The sequence below is a fragment of the Herpailurus yagouaroundi genome, unplaced genomic scaffold (genome assembly GCF_014898765.1).
Source record: "Herpailurus yagouaroundi ecotype Mexico unplaced genomic scaffold, PumYag 188, whole genome shotgun sequence".
In the NCBI taxonomy this organism is placed as follows: Eukaryota; Metazoa; Chordata; class Mammalia; order Carnivora; family Felidae; genus Herpailurus; species Herpailurus yagouaroundi.
The window spans coordinates 1,449,889-1,466,516 of NW_024412419.1; the positions used below are offsets into that span (position 1 = coordinate 1,449,889).

At 47.4% G+C, this 16,628-nt stretch overlaps 1 protein-coding gene across 1 annotated transcript in view; it reads right to left on the bottom strand.

The window, feature by feature from the left end:
- Positions 1-16,628, bottom strand: part of MYT1L (myelin transcription factor 1 like) — a 442,535-nt gene that overhangs the window by 391,258 nt on the left and 34,649 nt on the right. Inside the window, exon 2 of the mRNA XM_040496904.1 lies at positions 7,376-7,469. The gene's annotated coding sequence lies outside the window, so the exon portion shown is untranslated. The remainder of the gene's footprint in view (positions 1-7,375; positions 7,470-16,628) is intronic.

Here is a 16,628-nt window from a genome sequence, read left to right on the forward strand (position 1 = left end):
CCGTCTCACCTCTAGATCCTCGTCTCACCTCTAGATCCCTGTCTCACTTCTAGATTCTCGTCTCACCTCTAGATCCCCGTCTCACCTCTAGGTCCTCGTCTCACCTGCTAGATCCCTGTCCCACCTCTAGATCCTCGTCTCACCTCTAGATCCCTGTCTTACTTCTAGATCCCCATCTCACCACTAGGTCCTTGTCTCACCACTAGATCCTCGTCTCACCTCTAGGTCCTTGTCTTACCTCTAGGTCCTTGTCTCACCTGCTAGGACCTCGTCTCACCTCTAGATCCTTGTCTCACCTCTGTATCCCTGTCTCAGTGGCTAGATTCCTGTCTCACCTCTAGATCCTCATCTTACTGGCTAGATCCCTGTCTGATCTCTAGGTCCTCATGTCACCTCTAGATCCTCGTCTCACCTCTAGATCCCTGTCTCACCTCTCAATCCCTGTCTCACTTCTCAATCCTTGTCTCACCTCTAGATCCTCATCTCACCTTTAGATTCTCGTTTCACCTGCTAGATCCATGTCTCACCTGTAGATCTTCATCTCACCTCTGAATCCCCGTCTCACCTCTAGATCCTCGTCTCACCTCTAGGTACTCATGTCACCTCTAGATCCTGACTAAATTTCCAGAATAGACATCTTTGCTCATTTTCTCATCCCTTCTCTCGAGGCACAGTGATTTGTACAAAGACATAGCTCAAACATGAGCCTTGTGGAAATCACTTTTTGTTCAACTGGTGAAACAATTGAAATGATGGGAGACCCTCACAGTTGACCCCACGTTGGACTGAAAGGAAACACAGACCACACACTGAGGGGAGACAGCACGAATGGAGAGAACAATACACACCCCTTGTTACATGCACTTTTGTGTCATGATGACCTCCACTTTGTGGAGGTGAGTGTGGGTTCTTTCAAAAATACAGCTTTCCAAACCCTAATACTGGTTCCTTTCTGAGAACATCTCAGAGTTAGGGCTTAAATAATGTGGGAAATGGAGCAGTGCAGAAAGAAAAACGCAGTTAAAAAATGTTCAAGCCCTAGTCAGTGTTGTGGCTAAACAGTCTAACCGGGTCCTTCTTTGAAAAAAAAAATCAGAATATATTCCTAGCAAGTTTAACAGCCCATTTTTGTATCAATTATTTAAATACCTTTAGAAATCTATTCATAGTTGCAAGTCACAGAAAAGTTACTAATTATGAAATCAATTGTCTTTGATTTTAAAATAAAGATAACTATTCATTCCAAAATATTTTTACATACAAAATAAAGGGCTTTTTGTCACAGCAATTGCCAATATGCAAACTTCCAAGTGGAGAAGGAACACAAGAGTTCTACCTCTATACACATTGGTGACCGCGAACATATGTGGGTGCTCTGCTTATCAGGAGGGACCTGTGCGGTTCACATGTAATGGTGCTCGCAATCTCCACAATTCTGTGAGGTCTGGACTATTGTTACCCATATTTTCCAGGTGAGAAAAATGAGGCACAGAGAGGAAATTTACTCCCAGGGAACACAAGTTGGATGTGTTCCCTGCAGGTCTGATAGAGAGGATACTTCTGATTACTGTGTTCTACAACTTGGCATTCATTGAAATATTTTACTACGGGAAAACTTTAAAACTATAAAAGTAGAAAGAAGAACATGACAATCCCCCTGCCAATCAGTTACAACAATGTCACTTGGCCAGTGTCATTTCAACTGTATTGCCATCCAATGACTATTTATTTCTACATTATTTTGAAGGAAATACCAGAAAGGATATAGTTTTACCTAGGAATGTTTCAGAATGCAATTCTAAAATACAAAAACTCTTTGAACAGAGTCATGAGACTATTTGCATATGTAAAAAATTAGCACTAATTCCTTAATACTGGGTAGTTGATATTCTAGATGGTGTAAATAGTTGATGCTTTAAATTCTAATCTAATGTATGAGGTCCCAAACTTAGTCAGGTGAAATATACTTTTTTCTTGCTGTATTTTAATATTTTTATTCACGTAAAAGTAAACATTAAAGATGGTGGAGGAATTGTAAGGACACAATATCACTGTGGCCCAGAGGGCCAGGTCCTATGGACGGAGGACACACGCCACCTGGGACCTTGCCCACGCCAGAGGACACCCCTCCTGTTCTTATCCTAATCTCGTCACACAAGCACTCGGCCTGGTCTGGTCCCTCATGACTCCCCCTTGCCCAGCTCCATCAGGGTGCAAGCCCCCCGAGGCCGTCTCTGCATCCTGTCCCCGCATTGTAGCCTCTGCATCACTGGGACTTTGGTGTGACCAGAGGAGGCAGTTCTGGGCCACCTCGTGATCACTTTTCACCCCAGCCACTTACAAATGACCCTTATGGTACAAGTGGAAACCCCTGGGTGGGTCTCTGTTTCCAGGCCTCTCTGGTCACACACTAGCATTTAGTGCCCTGTCAGTCGTGACACTGGGGGGAGCCTATGGGCTTCTGGCCCAGGCACAGATGACAGAATTCTCTGTGTTCCAGGACTTGAACACAGGGTTGGCTTGTGCTGTATTTCAGGACTTCCCCTGTGTGGGACTACAGCCTACGGTGTGGAGGAAATGCTGTCCTCTTAACTATCCAGGTGCTATGTTGCCCGGATTCTGTGGCTGGAAGCAGCAGCAGGAGGAGGGGCAGAGGGGAAGAAGGAAGGAAGAAAATCAGACTCCTGAGCAGGCTCCCAGTGGCCCTGTGGGGTGGCCAGCTCTCCTCCCACCAGCTGCTTCCCCTGCATGCTGGCTGGCCCGTTTGCCTCCAACTGAGTGGAAACCTTCCTTCCGGTTCCCTCTACCAGTCTGCGCTAACGAGGGTTTCTATTTCCATCCCCAAATCGTCAAACACCAGACGCTGGACACTGGACAACGACATTTCCTCTCACTCCTAATCAGAGGACATGACAGCACTATCAGCGGTCGCACGTGAGTGATCTTGTCGCCAGAGAGGCAGACACAGGTGTGCAGTGTAAAGTCAGGGATGCGGCCACAGGTAAATGAGACAAAAGCTTTGATGTGGTAAAGTTATACGAATATAAGATAAATAAATATAGGAGTTAGTACACATAAGTTTCAGAAAAGGAGAAAATGAATAAATAATAAATATAATGAGCCAGGAAACTTGAGAATAAAAAGTAAGACAATGTTCATGGACAACCGAACACATTTGTGGACTAAAATAGAAGCATGACATTTTCTAAGAAGGTTTTCTTCACAGAGGGAGAATTTCAAGCATGTAATATTCTTTGCTCATGTGAAATCAGCTTTGGTCCTTTTAGTGAATCAACCACACAAACACGGGTTAAGTGTCATTTACTATCTGGATTGGGCAGCTCGCACGTTTATGGACTGATGTGTTTTTTTTTTTATGTTGTTTGTATATTTTTCATATCGGTACAGTGGGTGTTAGGAGGTATGTACCTCCAAGACAACCAGACGGTGGAAAAGGGATTTGGAATTTACGATTTGGCACACATCATAGAGGCTGGCAGTGCAGACGTGGGTCCCTTCAGCCCAGACTTCAACTCAGGTTCCGACCTCTGCTTCAGCTTTGTCCTCTTTAAAATGGGGGTGATGTTTCCTGCCTTGAATAGTCGTCTTGAGGATTAAGTCAACTGATGGATGTCAGCCTCACGGGCCGCAGTCACAGCGCAGAAGTGTCTGCTATGTGTGCCGATTCTCTTCCAGGAAACAAGCCCACACCCTCAGGCATTAGAGCTGTATCATCCAAAGCTCAGGCCCCCAGCATGGGATTCGACCTGTGATTTTGGGGTTACAGCCTCTGCAGAGGTTGCTGTGTCCTTCATTTCATAGATGAAGAGAGTGAGTCCGAGGAAAGCTAAGTGGCTTGCCTAACGTGGCCCATGTGGGGCAGACACCTAGGCTGTCCTCCTTCCATGGCAGGTTTTCCTTGTATACTAGACTCACACACCATGGCAAGGCTTTTCCTGTCACTATCACTAAGAGTTTGGGGCAGATGACTTTTGTTTCCTTTTTAATGAGATCTTTAGTAATCTGCATGAAGGTGGGGGCGGGCGTCTCTGTCTTCATGGTCCTCAACTAGCCTATGCGGTCAAAATTGAGGCCAAAATTCATGGCTTTATAGAAACTTAGCAGGCTGACTAGGTAACAAACAGTCCCATTCCCTTAGAAACGGTGAGTTATGTAACTTGCATACTTAGGAAACAATAACTACCATCAAATATTTGAAATACTGTCATATGAAATAGAAATTAGTCCTCAGCAGCTAGAATGGTTCCTGACCAGAGCAGACTCTTACAATATATCCCTTGAATTGGATTGAGTTGAACTTATTCTATACGTTTCCGGAAGCTAAAGTTAAGAACAATAGGTACATAACATAAAATGGTAATTTCACTTTAAGAATATTATGAATAACACTCCAACCCTCGACACAACCCAACAATGGGATGGACTGCCTTGCTGAGTGGGAGGCTTTCTGTTCCCAGTAACGGTCAAGAAGGCAATAGAAAAGTTCCTTTTCAGGGGCTGGCAGGGTGGGGGCAGAGTGTTGGTATAGGACCCTCAACTGTGTAGTAGAATGAACGTGATACAGCTTTTCCCTAATGGTTGTGGATCTTGAAATACTCAGATTCAGACACTAAGAATAATCACGGTCACTGTGTTAAATGGCTAATAATGAGAATACATGTATATATTTCGAGATTTATATATATATATAATTTTTAAGTTAATTTATTTTGAGAGAGCGTGCAAGTCGGGGAGAGGCAGAGAGAGAGGAAGAGAGAGGATCCCAAGCAGACACCATACTGTCAGCACAGAGAGCCCAACGCAGGACTTGATCTCGTGCACCGTGAGATCATGACCTGAGCCAAACCAGGAGTCAGTCACTTAACCAACTGAGCCACCCGGGTGCCCTGAGATTATTTTTTTAAATTTTTAAAAAATGTTTTAAATTTTTTGAGGCAGAGAGAGACAGAGCACAGGCGAGGGGCAGAGAGAGACACACACACACAGAATCTGAAACAGGCTCCAGGCTCTGAGCTGTCAGCACAGAACCCAACATGGGGCTCAAAGCCACGAACTGTGAGATCACAACCCAAGCTGAAGTCAGAAGCTCAGTGAACTGAGCCACCCAGGTGCCTCCTGAGATTATTTTTTTAAGGCAAATTTGTTATTGTGCTTTTCATAGTATCACTGCACTCAATGTAAGTGTGCATTCCATTACCAAAAGCTGAACCTGTCACAAGTGCGGGCTACTCCGTTATTCACATATCAGCTGTGTCTGGCATTGTCTTGCTTCGTGCCTTACACACAGCAGTTCAGTGAACAAAAGAGCAGAAGTGTAAGGTTTGGAACTGAGTTCTTGGGATTTGGAATACATGTTGAAATAAAATCTCATGCTATTAGATTACTTTTTCCGAAAAGTACGTGCAGTTGACGTAAAAGTTGCACATGCAATGACAGACCGTTCCAACACGGATGCTGAGCTATCTCGAGTCCTGGAGCATGTGCAGTCCCAGGACAAGACGTCAGACTGGAGGGGAATTTTGAAAGCATTGTTATCTCAAGAGCCTTCAAGTGTATATATCCTTTGACTACCTGTTGCCGTATGAATTTATGTTAAGGGGATAATTAACAACGTAAAAAGTTTTAGGTAAAAGATTGGTCATTAAAACTCTTTCTATGAAGCAAAAAAAAAAAAAAAAGCCAACTGATGAAATTATAATAGAGGATTAGTTAGATATATTTAGTGTAGCCATAAAATGGAATACTATATGCTATGGAAAATGATGTTATAAAAATATATTTATTGATATAGAAAGATATGTATATGCATAAAATAAAAAGGAGTAAAGAACAAAATTACAGTATAATCCATCTTAATTTAAAATTGTGTGTGCAAGGAAAAAAGTTGCAAAAAATTTTGAGCCAACATATTCAAGGCAGTTATCACTGAATTCTGGTATTTTTTTATGAGTTTTTTATGAGATAGATACATATGTGTGTATGTGTGTGTGTGTGTGTATGAACACCGATTTCCTACATGGGCATACAGCAGTTGTGTAAAGAAAACTCAAATTAAAAAACTCCTTTAGCTTTGTGGCAGTTCAATACTAGTGGGAATGACAACATTTAAAACATAAGTTCCTGACCATGTTGTCACCAAAAAGTGAGGGAGAAGAGAGATGATGCCTTGAAAAGGTGTAATTTTGAACAATTAAAAATTAATGGTGTGGTAGATAGAGAATGTCAGGTCCAAACGACCGGCTCCTTTCTGAGTCTTAATGGGGATTAGATTTGTCTTATTTACGAGAGTTTCAATTTCTCAGTCCCACCCCCTCATCACTGGAAGAGAAAGCAGAGTCCAGAAGAGTCGAGTGTGTGCTTCAAGGTCACAGGACGGGGACAGAACTCTCCCACGTGCTCTGGTCAAGGTTACGCTGCTCAGTAATAGAGTTGGGAATGAGCGAAATCCTATCTCAGATATGTTTTACAAGAGCTACAAATGACTGTCCAGGACGTACCACCATGGAAAAAAAGACACCTTGGGGTCAAAACGCGGCTGCAACCCTGAGTGTCACCTGGGCCAGCTCTCCCCCTGCCTCATCCCCAGCACCGTCATGTCTGCAAGGGCGTGATGATGTGCCCTTTCTAAGGCTACCGCGAGGATTGAAAAGGGGACGAGTCAGGAGTAAGACAACGTGGCTGACAAAGCCTGTGATACGTGCTTCACATTATTATCGACAACGTGCCTCTCCATGTGGAAATCAGCAGTAAAGAGGACTTTCTCAAAAGAATAACCCATTCTTTTTCAAAGTCGTCACTGTTAGCCTCCACGTTCTGAGAGTGTCACACGCTGCCTCTGAGAGACAAAGGGAGTGCCAACACGTCCAGGCCATTCGCGGGCCGGTCGGCACTGCCCTTTCCACCAGCCAGTCTGCACAACTCCCTGAGACCCCAATTAAAGAATCTGGGCACAAGTCATGTGAAACTTATCAGGCACCATACACATAACATGAAGGAAAAATTTTTAAAAATTAAAAACATCACGTTGAAATATAAATGCACCTTTTGGTTAATGCCCCCGTTTAATTCGGCTTGTTTCGGAAATACTTAGATTACCTACAAGCTCCCATCAGTGTAAAGACACAAGAAAAAGTGATAGTTGATGTACCAGTTTAACGTGCGTATTTAATCAACTAGACAATAAAGTAAAATCAAGGCATCTCAATATCAGAACCAGCAAGAAATGCTGGTAGAAAAGAACCCTTTCTCAACTGGCCTAGTTCGACATCACGCACCAGCACATCCCCAGTCCTTGCTTTCAGGTAACATTCCTTGCATGCCTAGCAAAAGTACACGGCCCGTCGTATTAACATACCACAGTCTACGACTCTTCCAACGTCAGCATCGATGGCACAGACGTCCAGACGGCAGCTGCGTGCTCCTTGGCCTCAGCCTCTGCGTGAGCTTCTCTGCGCACAAGAGAGGACAGAAGAGGTGGTTAATGGAACTGAGATCACCCCCTTGAATTGATGGGACAGAGGGTGTCCCTACATGTCTGCCACTCCCCTTAATGCAAGGAAGGCCATGCACGCAGGCCTCACACTCATGGCAGTGCGGCTTGGGCACAGTCCTGGGCCTACACAGCCCGACTGTACCCTTCAAAGGCGTAGTGCCTTTGAAATCGAAGTCTGCTCTTTAGTAACAATTAAAGGACAAGGTCAGGCGTGTGAAACTTGAGTCAGTCCTTAGGCCTCCGGCCTCTGCACAAAGACCACCAACAAAGGGAGAGGACTCAGAGATGAGCCCAGGGGCCCGGGACACCACTTGCCCATCAGGGAGTAATCACAGACATCCACAGAAGGTTCCGGACCGTGGGGTGTGCATGCCCGCTTGAAACATGGCAGCGGGTGGGATCGAATAAGAATCTCAGAATCAGGTTGCTTGCCTGAGGCCACATGAGGACTAATTCTACAATGGAAATAGGAGCTTTAAAAAAAAACAACAGAATAAAGAAAGATGGGAAAAGGAAGGAAGGAAGTCTGATATTTCCCATTTTCTGGGTGTGCTCAGAGAAGTGGGGGCCTTGAAGGGAAAGAAAGGAATAGAGTTCCTTTGGAACATTAATTCAACTTTTTCTAACCACCAAGCATATTCATTCCAATTTTAGCAGCTCTGTGGGAGGAGATAAGAAGCATGACATTGTACGCGCTCAACTTTGCTTCTGTTCTGCGCCTCTACCTGGGACGCCCTCCCTGCGGGTCCCTACAGCCCTCCCGGAGCCACACTTTCCACTGGGGAAGTGAGGAGACTCCAAGCCTGCCTGCTCACAACGGCACCGACGGAAGTGGCCACTACCGACCACTGGCCTATGAGAGGCCGGGCTCTGCATTAGAGGCTGGGGGCCCACAGTCCCATTTTGCTCAGGGCAGGACGTACCATTCCCACCTGACGTTGGTTCAAGGTACCGTGTGGCGCTGGGACACACAGCTAGCACACAAGACCAGCTCTCTCTGACTTTAGCGTTCTTTCTGCATCTCCGGGCTGCCCTCCACCGTCCCAGCCCCATGAAAACGTCATCCTGGTTTTTTTTTTATTCTCTTGGAAGGAAGCATTTAGTCCTTTTGAACACAGCCTGGTTCACATGCAGAAACCTTCGCTTGTGTCTTCCAGGGCAGCACATTGTTATTGAATGTGGAGACCATTTTGGATCACCCCCCAGATCAAATGTAGCATGTGACCAATTTTAAAAGGGGTCACGAAGGTATCAAGTTTCTGCTGATTTCTAATAAATGGGAAAAATAAAACAGAGAACCCATTAGAAGCTATTTAAGAGAATTTCAGGCCTTGGAATCTGACTTTATTACCGAAAATGGCATTAAATCTAGTTTCTACTTGGGTTAGAACATGCTTGCCTGTTGTGAGTCAGAAGTAAAAGTTCTGATGGCTCCAAGTGGCCCCATATGGTTCCCTGTACCAGCACAGGGGAGGCCACCTGTGAATGACACGGACCCAGCCGACTGGGGAGGGCGGAGCCAGTACATGCCTGGGCCTTGTTCTCTCTCCTTTAGCTGAGCGATTCTGTGCAGGGAAGGGGCAAGGGCCGCATGCAATCCTGAGGGCGGGGAGGGAGGGGGGTGCGACAGGAGGACAGGCTTTGTGTCAGAAACATCTTTGCTGAGGTCTATCTCCCAACCCGCTCAGAAAGAGAAGTTCATGGCGAATGAATAGAATTAATGCTCGTGTGATCAAGTAAGGTGTAGGTCTGTGTGTATGTGCGTGTGTGTGCATGTGTGCATGTGTGTGTGCACACAACACACTCACCTAAAATCACCATTGCTTTAATTTGTTTTTAGTCAATTATCTTTCTTTTTCAAAACTCAGTAAGTCTATAGAAGTTTACATGACTTTACGTTTATCAGAACAGGGTATCGGATTTTGAAATGTTGGAAAACATTGCCTAGACTCCAACTTATTCAGTCCACGGTCTTTCGCATTTCTTCTTAAGGCCAGAATAGCCAGCATCCCGGCTCTAATGGTCTGTGCAGATACTCACAGCCACGTGAGTTCAAGAAGCATGAACAAGCATGGGTCAGCCCCAGCCTTTTTTTTAAGTCTATCTAAAAATATGAATAATCTAATTACTGTGGATGGAAAATGACAGGATTTCAAAAGCTTTGGGCGAGTTTCTCACTTGTAAAGTGGGAATAATGGATTAGAGAGTTTTTGACCTCTCTGATTAAGCTTTATTTACCAGTAAGTTAGGGAGCTGGGTCTTCAAATTATGTGAATATTCTGGTTAATTAGTAAGTAAGAATGATTCCATGTTATCTTTTACACACAAAATTGTACTTCTTTCCGCATCAGAAGAGAAGTAGCAAGCCTTCCACGGAAATTACAACAGCCACACAACTAAAACTTCAACAGGGCAGGCTAACTAACTCCACAAGTTGGGGTCAGCTTTGGAACCTCACACACTGGAGACTGATGGAGCCATCACAACACAGAGCATTTACTTGTCCCTTCCCATAGCCTTCCTGAAAAAGACACCGGATTTATCGTTACCTGTGTCATCCATATTCTAGGACCTCTGCTATGGTTCCTTTTTGGGTAAAGGGAAGATATATTTACAAAGACCTGAAAACAGAGACTTGCCATGTGCTAATAATGACCATGCACTGGTTTACTTAATCCTCACAGCAAAGTAGGGGAATCACAAGACCGACTCTGCAGGTGACAAAAATGAGACACAGACAAGCTCAGTAACTGGCTTAAGATCACTTCATTCATAAACAGTAGGACCGGATTTGAACCCTGACAATCTAATGCCTCAGCATGTGCCCCTGAACACCACACTAAGTCCTCAATAAAGTTCGAGTTCACTTTAGAAGCCATGAAATCATCATACACCTAACCATCACACACCTAGACCGAGCAGAATCTCAGGAAGAATTTAATAAGAGGTTTCTTACTATCTAGGTCACTTGCCCCTGTGCTGTCCACCGGCCACGTGGGCCACTGAGCACTTCAGCATGCCTACTTCAAGGTGACACGTGCTATGAATGTAACATACACTCCACAGGACGCTATGAAGGGAAGAATATAAATATTCCATGAATAAATATGTATTGCCTATTGATACAATAGTATTATAGGGTACATAATATATTATTAAAACTAACTTCGTCTGTTTATTTTCGTTCACTTTAATCTCTGTTGGAAAAGGCAGTCTTACGCTTGTAATTTTGTGACTTGCGCTATGGTCCCATTGGACAGTGCTGATCTGGAGTCTCACTTAAAGGGCTCGTTTGACCATGATTTACATTTTGAGTGTTTATCAGAATACAGCCAAATATAAATGCTCGGAGTAGACACATTCTCACCAGAGAAGAGTACAAAACACTCAAGTCTGCCCCAGGAGTGTTAGCTTTATCATCTTCTCAAAATGTGTAGCTTCTGAAATTAAGGTTCTGAAATTAAAGTTCGTAACACCCGGCTGATCAGATCAGGCAGATCGTGTGCCTCATGCTGGCAGATTGGGTGTGGCATTTTTGTTGAGCAGCTGAAAGCTGGCTGCTTTATGTTTATTGTAAACACGAATTATTATGCATTATATAAACTGCTATGTGTTCACATCTTTCTCAGTCTCCTAGGACTTGCCTCCGTGGCAGTGCTGTAGTGGCCCATACCCTGAATTCTAAAACCGTGCTATTTGCTTATCATTGGCTTTTCAGGCTCCCTAGAGCTAACTTCCATTCATACCTTATGGAAAAGCTGGGCTGTGAGAAGTGACCACAGAGAGCTTCAGATACACGAACATATGGCCACGGCCTATAGCAATGATAATAAAAACAATCCCAACAACCAGCTGACCACGGTGTTAACTTGGGCAGCCGTCCTCTTGTAAGACTGGGATAAGAGCTTTCGTGACATCGCCTAATGGTCTGCAGGGGAAATTGGGCTCTCGTTGGCCTGCCAATGGAGTAAGAGCAGACTAAATGGAGTGGAGCAGAAAACCCTCTCTAAACGGGGTGAGCACACGACTGATATTTTACAGAATTTGGCATCTGAGAAATAATGGGACTTTCTTAGTACTGTCTGAGGAGACGAAAAAATGAGATTTAGATGTAGATCCCGATTAATCGCCTACAGAGTCAGCAATCCCCAAACCCCAGGCTCACCTGCGTCACGGTGTAAACATAGCCGCATGAACCCACCACTGACAGGGTCCCCAGAGGTGGGTCCCAGGAGGTGCGGTGGGGGAGGAGAGAGTGTGCAGGGGGGAGGGGGGAGGGGGAAGGGCAGGGAAAGGAAATTTGCTCCCTGGGGAAGACCTCCCCAAGTCAGGTGTGGGATCCCCCGGGGGAGGCAGGGTATTTATGTTCTGACACTGGCTTGTCAACTCACCATCACAACAACACTCGAGAGCGCGTGATGTCAGCCACACCCTGGAGAACCGCCGTACACGGGCAAAGCAGGGCCCTGCTCACCCGGGTCCCTTTCCTGGACTCGTTTACCTTCTCAGCCAAACCAGAACCTTCAAAAACTGCTCTTCAAACCACATCCTCTCTGAGCGCCCCCAGGTCACATCCGACCACTGATTGAACAAATATTCGTGTGTGCCCGGGAGGCAAGCTGGGACAGATTTGAGCTGGGAGATCCGAAGCCCCAGCTTGTGCATCATCTACTCTCATTTTCTAGAAAGGGGGTTTTCATTAATGAAAGTTTAAAAGCCATTGGACTAGCCGATCTCTAAGGCCTTCTTCCGCTGGAAGGCGGGGGCGTTGTTAGGTGCTTTATGACACCTGGCGTGAAACCAGAATACTTGTACTGATTTGGCTTGTGATTAGGAACCTACATCTCCAGGAGATACAACATTGATGTGGGCATAAAGAAAGCAATGAAGAAAGGGAATCATTCAAGCTTAATTACTTACACTACGTACATACCAATTGGGAGGCTATTTAAGGAACCGCAGCCTGAAACGTCAAAATTCTATTAGGCGTCCACACGCCCCTCCACGCAACGGGCTGTATCTTCCCCGCGTTCATCGTCCGACAGAAAAAAACAGCATAGTCCTCAGCCCAGGATGCAGATTGGAATCACCTGGGGAGCTTTTACAACACACTGACATCCACCTGGAGAGACTGCGATTTAATTGGTCTGAGGTGGAGCCCAGGCATCAGTATTTTTTACAAAGCTCCCCAGGTGATCCTAATGTGAAGTCAAGGTTGAGAGAAAGTGGCTCCGAAGAAAGGCTGGAAACCCGTCCAAAGAGTCCCGGGTTTGAAGCAGTGTCCTGCCTCTCGCCACTGCCGGGAACCTCGCCATTCGGCTGCCTCCTCCATTAGGGAGCACGGAGAAGGCGAGACAACATGCCTGCCCCACTCACCTTCTAGGGCTCTTATGAAAATCACTCTGGAAATATAAGGGACAGCTGGTAACAAAAACCACGGCTGTATATTATTACTACATTTAAGGAAGCCTCAGAGAAGTAAAACTCAAAACCATGCACGAGGCACAGAAGCAGCATGAGAAGTGAGAACAGCCAAAAAATGAGAGGAAAAGGGCCATATTCCCAGGTTTTCGCCAAAAAGCTGTGCTACGGCTTATCTATCTCTTGACTACGAAACCAATGATTTGTGATTTGAGTTTAAATCCTTTTATGATATCAGATGAAAGTGTCCAGACATAGGGCGAGGAGATCTATGATTTTACATGTTGGAGCTGAAACCAGAAGTCCCCTAAGCCTGTTATTTAGAAAATCTAGTCCAGGAGGCATTTACTGCCTGGAAAGAGCTGAAGCAGGCCACTCTGGGGCAGGAGAGGCAGGACACTGAGCCCAGAGGAAGACACCGGGTCCTGGTCCTAAACAAGCCTACCTTACAGACAGGAAGGCAACAGGCAAAGGCAGGCGCTCGCTCTTGGAGAGGGAACAAAGCCGTCCATTCAGATGGAGACGAGGAGGCTCAGAGCCTCTGCAGGTCCACATGCTCTGTGAGGTTTCTGGAAAGCTCACTGTGATGTGGCAGGTGGCTGGGTGCTCTCTGTTCTGACCCAGGGGTCACCCTCACACTAGAGGACTCTGCAGGTTTGGGACCCAGGTTTGGGAAGGACTTTAGTATTGTCATGGTGCTTTTAACCATTTTCAGGGGTGCCTGGGTGGCTCAGTCAGTTAAGCGTCTGACTTTGGCTTAGGTCATGATCTCACAGTTCATGAGTTCGAGCCCTGCGTGGGACTGTGTGCTCACAGCTCGGGGCCTGGAGCCTGCTTCCGATTCTGTGTCTTTCTCTCTGCCCTTCCCCCACTTGCGCATGCTCTCTCTTCAAAAATAAATAAACATTACAAAAAAAGAGCACGATTCTCAAACTGTCAGAGGAAAATGCATGGAGGGGTGGCCTCTGTACCAGGGCCGACCCAGTGCCACAAGTGCACGGAAATGGTGCCTGGGGCTCCTCCCTCATTGCCCAGGCTGCAGCTGAGGGGTCTCTGCTCCCCCACTGATGTGGAGCTGGAGGAAACCACTGGGTCCAGAGCGGGCAGCAGACCGGCGCCCCCAGGGCCTGTGAAGGCGCTGCCGTGTCAGACGCGGGGCTCGGGCGAAGGCGGGCACGGGCTGTGGGGGCCACACGTCTGGTGACCACAGTGAATGCCACACGGGCTTTCAGCACCCTGGATACTGCCACGTCGTCTGGGTGCGTGGCTGTCCTCTGGTGGGGGCTCCTGAGACACACTGGGCTAAGCAGTCCCACTCCCAAATGGCTTACGTCAAAATGACTCTGAAATTCGAGAAAAAAGTTACAAACCGCACAAGAGCCTGAGGCCCGGCTATCTAAGGAATTTCTGGGGGAACTACCCCGTTGAATTTTTTGGGCTGTCTCTAATTTCTTGTCATGTCTGCGCGCACACGGCCCTCACCACCATGAATCGCCGTCCGGGAGAGGGCACGGAAAGTCCCGAGGTGGCCAGGCTGGGGGTGGGCAGGCTGGGACCCCCCCTCCACCGGGCCCTTGACGGCCCTGGCCAGACAGGTGGACATGCACCACTGACAGGGACCCAGCTTCGGGTCAGCCCTGTGCTCAAGTCATGCGAAGAACACAGTTTGTAGGTGATCAGAACGGACCTCTAGGCGGGTCCACGTTCGCTCATCACACACAGGAAAGTCTGCTGTCAGCGAATCAGATGTACTGATAATATCTGACCGACTCTTCTCTGCAATGAATCCTTGTCCCTGCATCCTCAAGCATATACACCAGACAATGAAGAACTCTGGGGGCAGGGCTCACAGAGCAAGGGTGAGGGACAAGGTGAGAAAGTCGGCCAAGCTCACGTCCCTCTCTCGCAGGTGTCCCTTCCGTTAGCAAAACTGACTCACAAGGAAATATCAGGTGGCTGAGATGCAGGACAGAGGGAGTGGAGGTTCAGGTTCAAGGCCAGCTGAGGCCTCGGGTGGCGAGGGAGTGGAGGGCCCCGGCCCTGCAGACGGAGCCCTCGTCACAGAGAGTGGATGCCAAGGCACGTCACCCTTTACCCAGGACAGGGGGTTCGCCTCCCCTGGTCTGAGGGCTGGGGGGGGGGGGATGGATAGGGACAAGGACGCCACCAAGGAGTTGGAGAGGAGTGCCCCCATGTGCTTGGTGCCGCCTGCCGGGTGCCCTGCAGGAGCAGGGGAGCCGAAACTTCCAGAGCATCATCCCCAGAGTCCAGGCGTCACAGAAATGGGGAGAGGTCGTTCCCTTCAGGGCGCGGTGATAGCTGGAGACTGTGCTCATCAGGACAGGCAGAGCCGGAGGGGCGGTCCCGGGCCTCCAGGGGGTGGGCCAGCCTGGGGGCAGGACATGGACACCAGCCCTCCTCCTGGCTTATCTGGAGCCACACAGATGGTTTTACAAATGCAAAAAGGGAAAATGTGGGGCCGTGTCTGTGTTAGGACCTCAGGCTTCTGCACTCTGGGCTGCAAAACCTCAAGGTGCCCTTCTCCGGGCGGGCTGTCCGGGGGCGCGGGGGTACAGGAGGGCACGTGGGGGAGGAGGTGGTCAGCGCTGGGAGCTGCCACGTCCTGTGGGCACTAGATGGGCTTAAGGAAGTGGTGAAATATGTGCATCTATGAGTTGGACAAGCGTCTGCCTGCAATCATCTGTCTTCACTGCTCATTGTCAAACACTAAATTAGTATGAAACTTCAGGCCGTGAGGTGACAAGACGGAAAGACGAGCTTGGTCACAGATGATGGTGACAGCTGACAGGCAGTTTCCAGGCCACCTGCCCATGCTCAGAATGCACTGTGTCATCAGAGGGGAGCCCCCCAAAAACAAGCCCCCGAGACACTCCCAGATGCTGTCGGGACACAGGAAAGCCCAGTTGTCCTGACAGCACATTTGGGAGGGTCTCTTTTTAGGAAGAGGGTGGAAGGCGGTCAGTACCGCATGCATGTGGGAGCACTGCGTCGCCTCAAACCAGCTGGGGCCCCCCACCCCCCGGGCTTTGTGCAGTGGTGCTGAGGCCCAGCAGCTGCAGCAAAGCCAAGAGGGGACACCAATGAGTGATGAAGCTTGTACCTCCATTTACCATGCATGGGGAGAGAGGAGAGGGGACAGCCAGGCTTTGGGGAGGAATTGTCTCTACTGTACCAATGCAACCAAATTGTTCCAAGTATGCTCCACTTGGTAACTTCTTTCTGCTAGGGAGGCCAAGGATTTCTGAACTCCATGTAAATATGAGTCATTACTAACCCTTTATTGCTCAAGGATAACTGGAAGCTCATTTTATCATTTGCCTTGTAGACCAAATCCATTATTAACCATTTTTGAAAATAGTAATATGGGCACCATACCCTGCCGGGCATCATAAGATCAGTATCTCTCTAGATCTATACCTGTATCCGTTTCTAGACTCCATAGACAGTCCCAGCCTGCAGGTGTGTAACGTTCCAGGTACAGAAGCAACCAGTGGGCAACATCAGGTAAGTGTTCTTCAAAACGATATGCTTCTCTTGGGCCGTGACCTCCCCACCGTGGTGGGGATTCAGACCCCGGATCAGCAGATGAATACATGCCAGGGAGGTTTTAGAGGGAACTCCTGACACGTGCCCCTCTGTATGAAGTCTGCGATTCATCTTTCTCTATCAGATT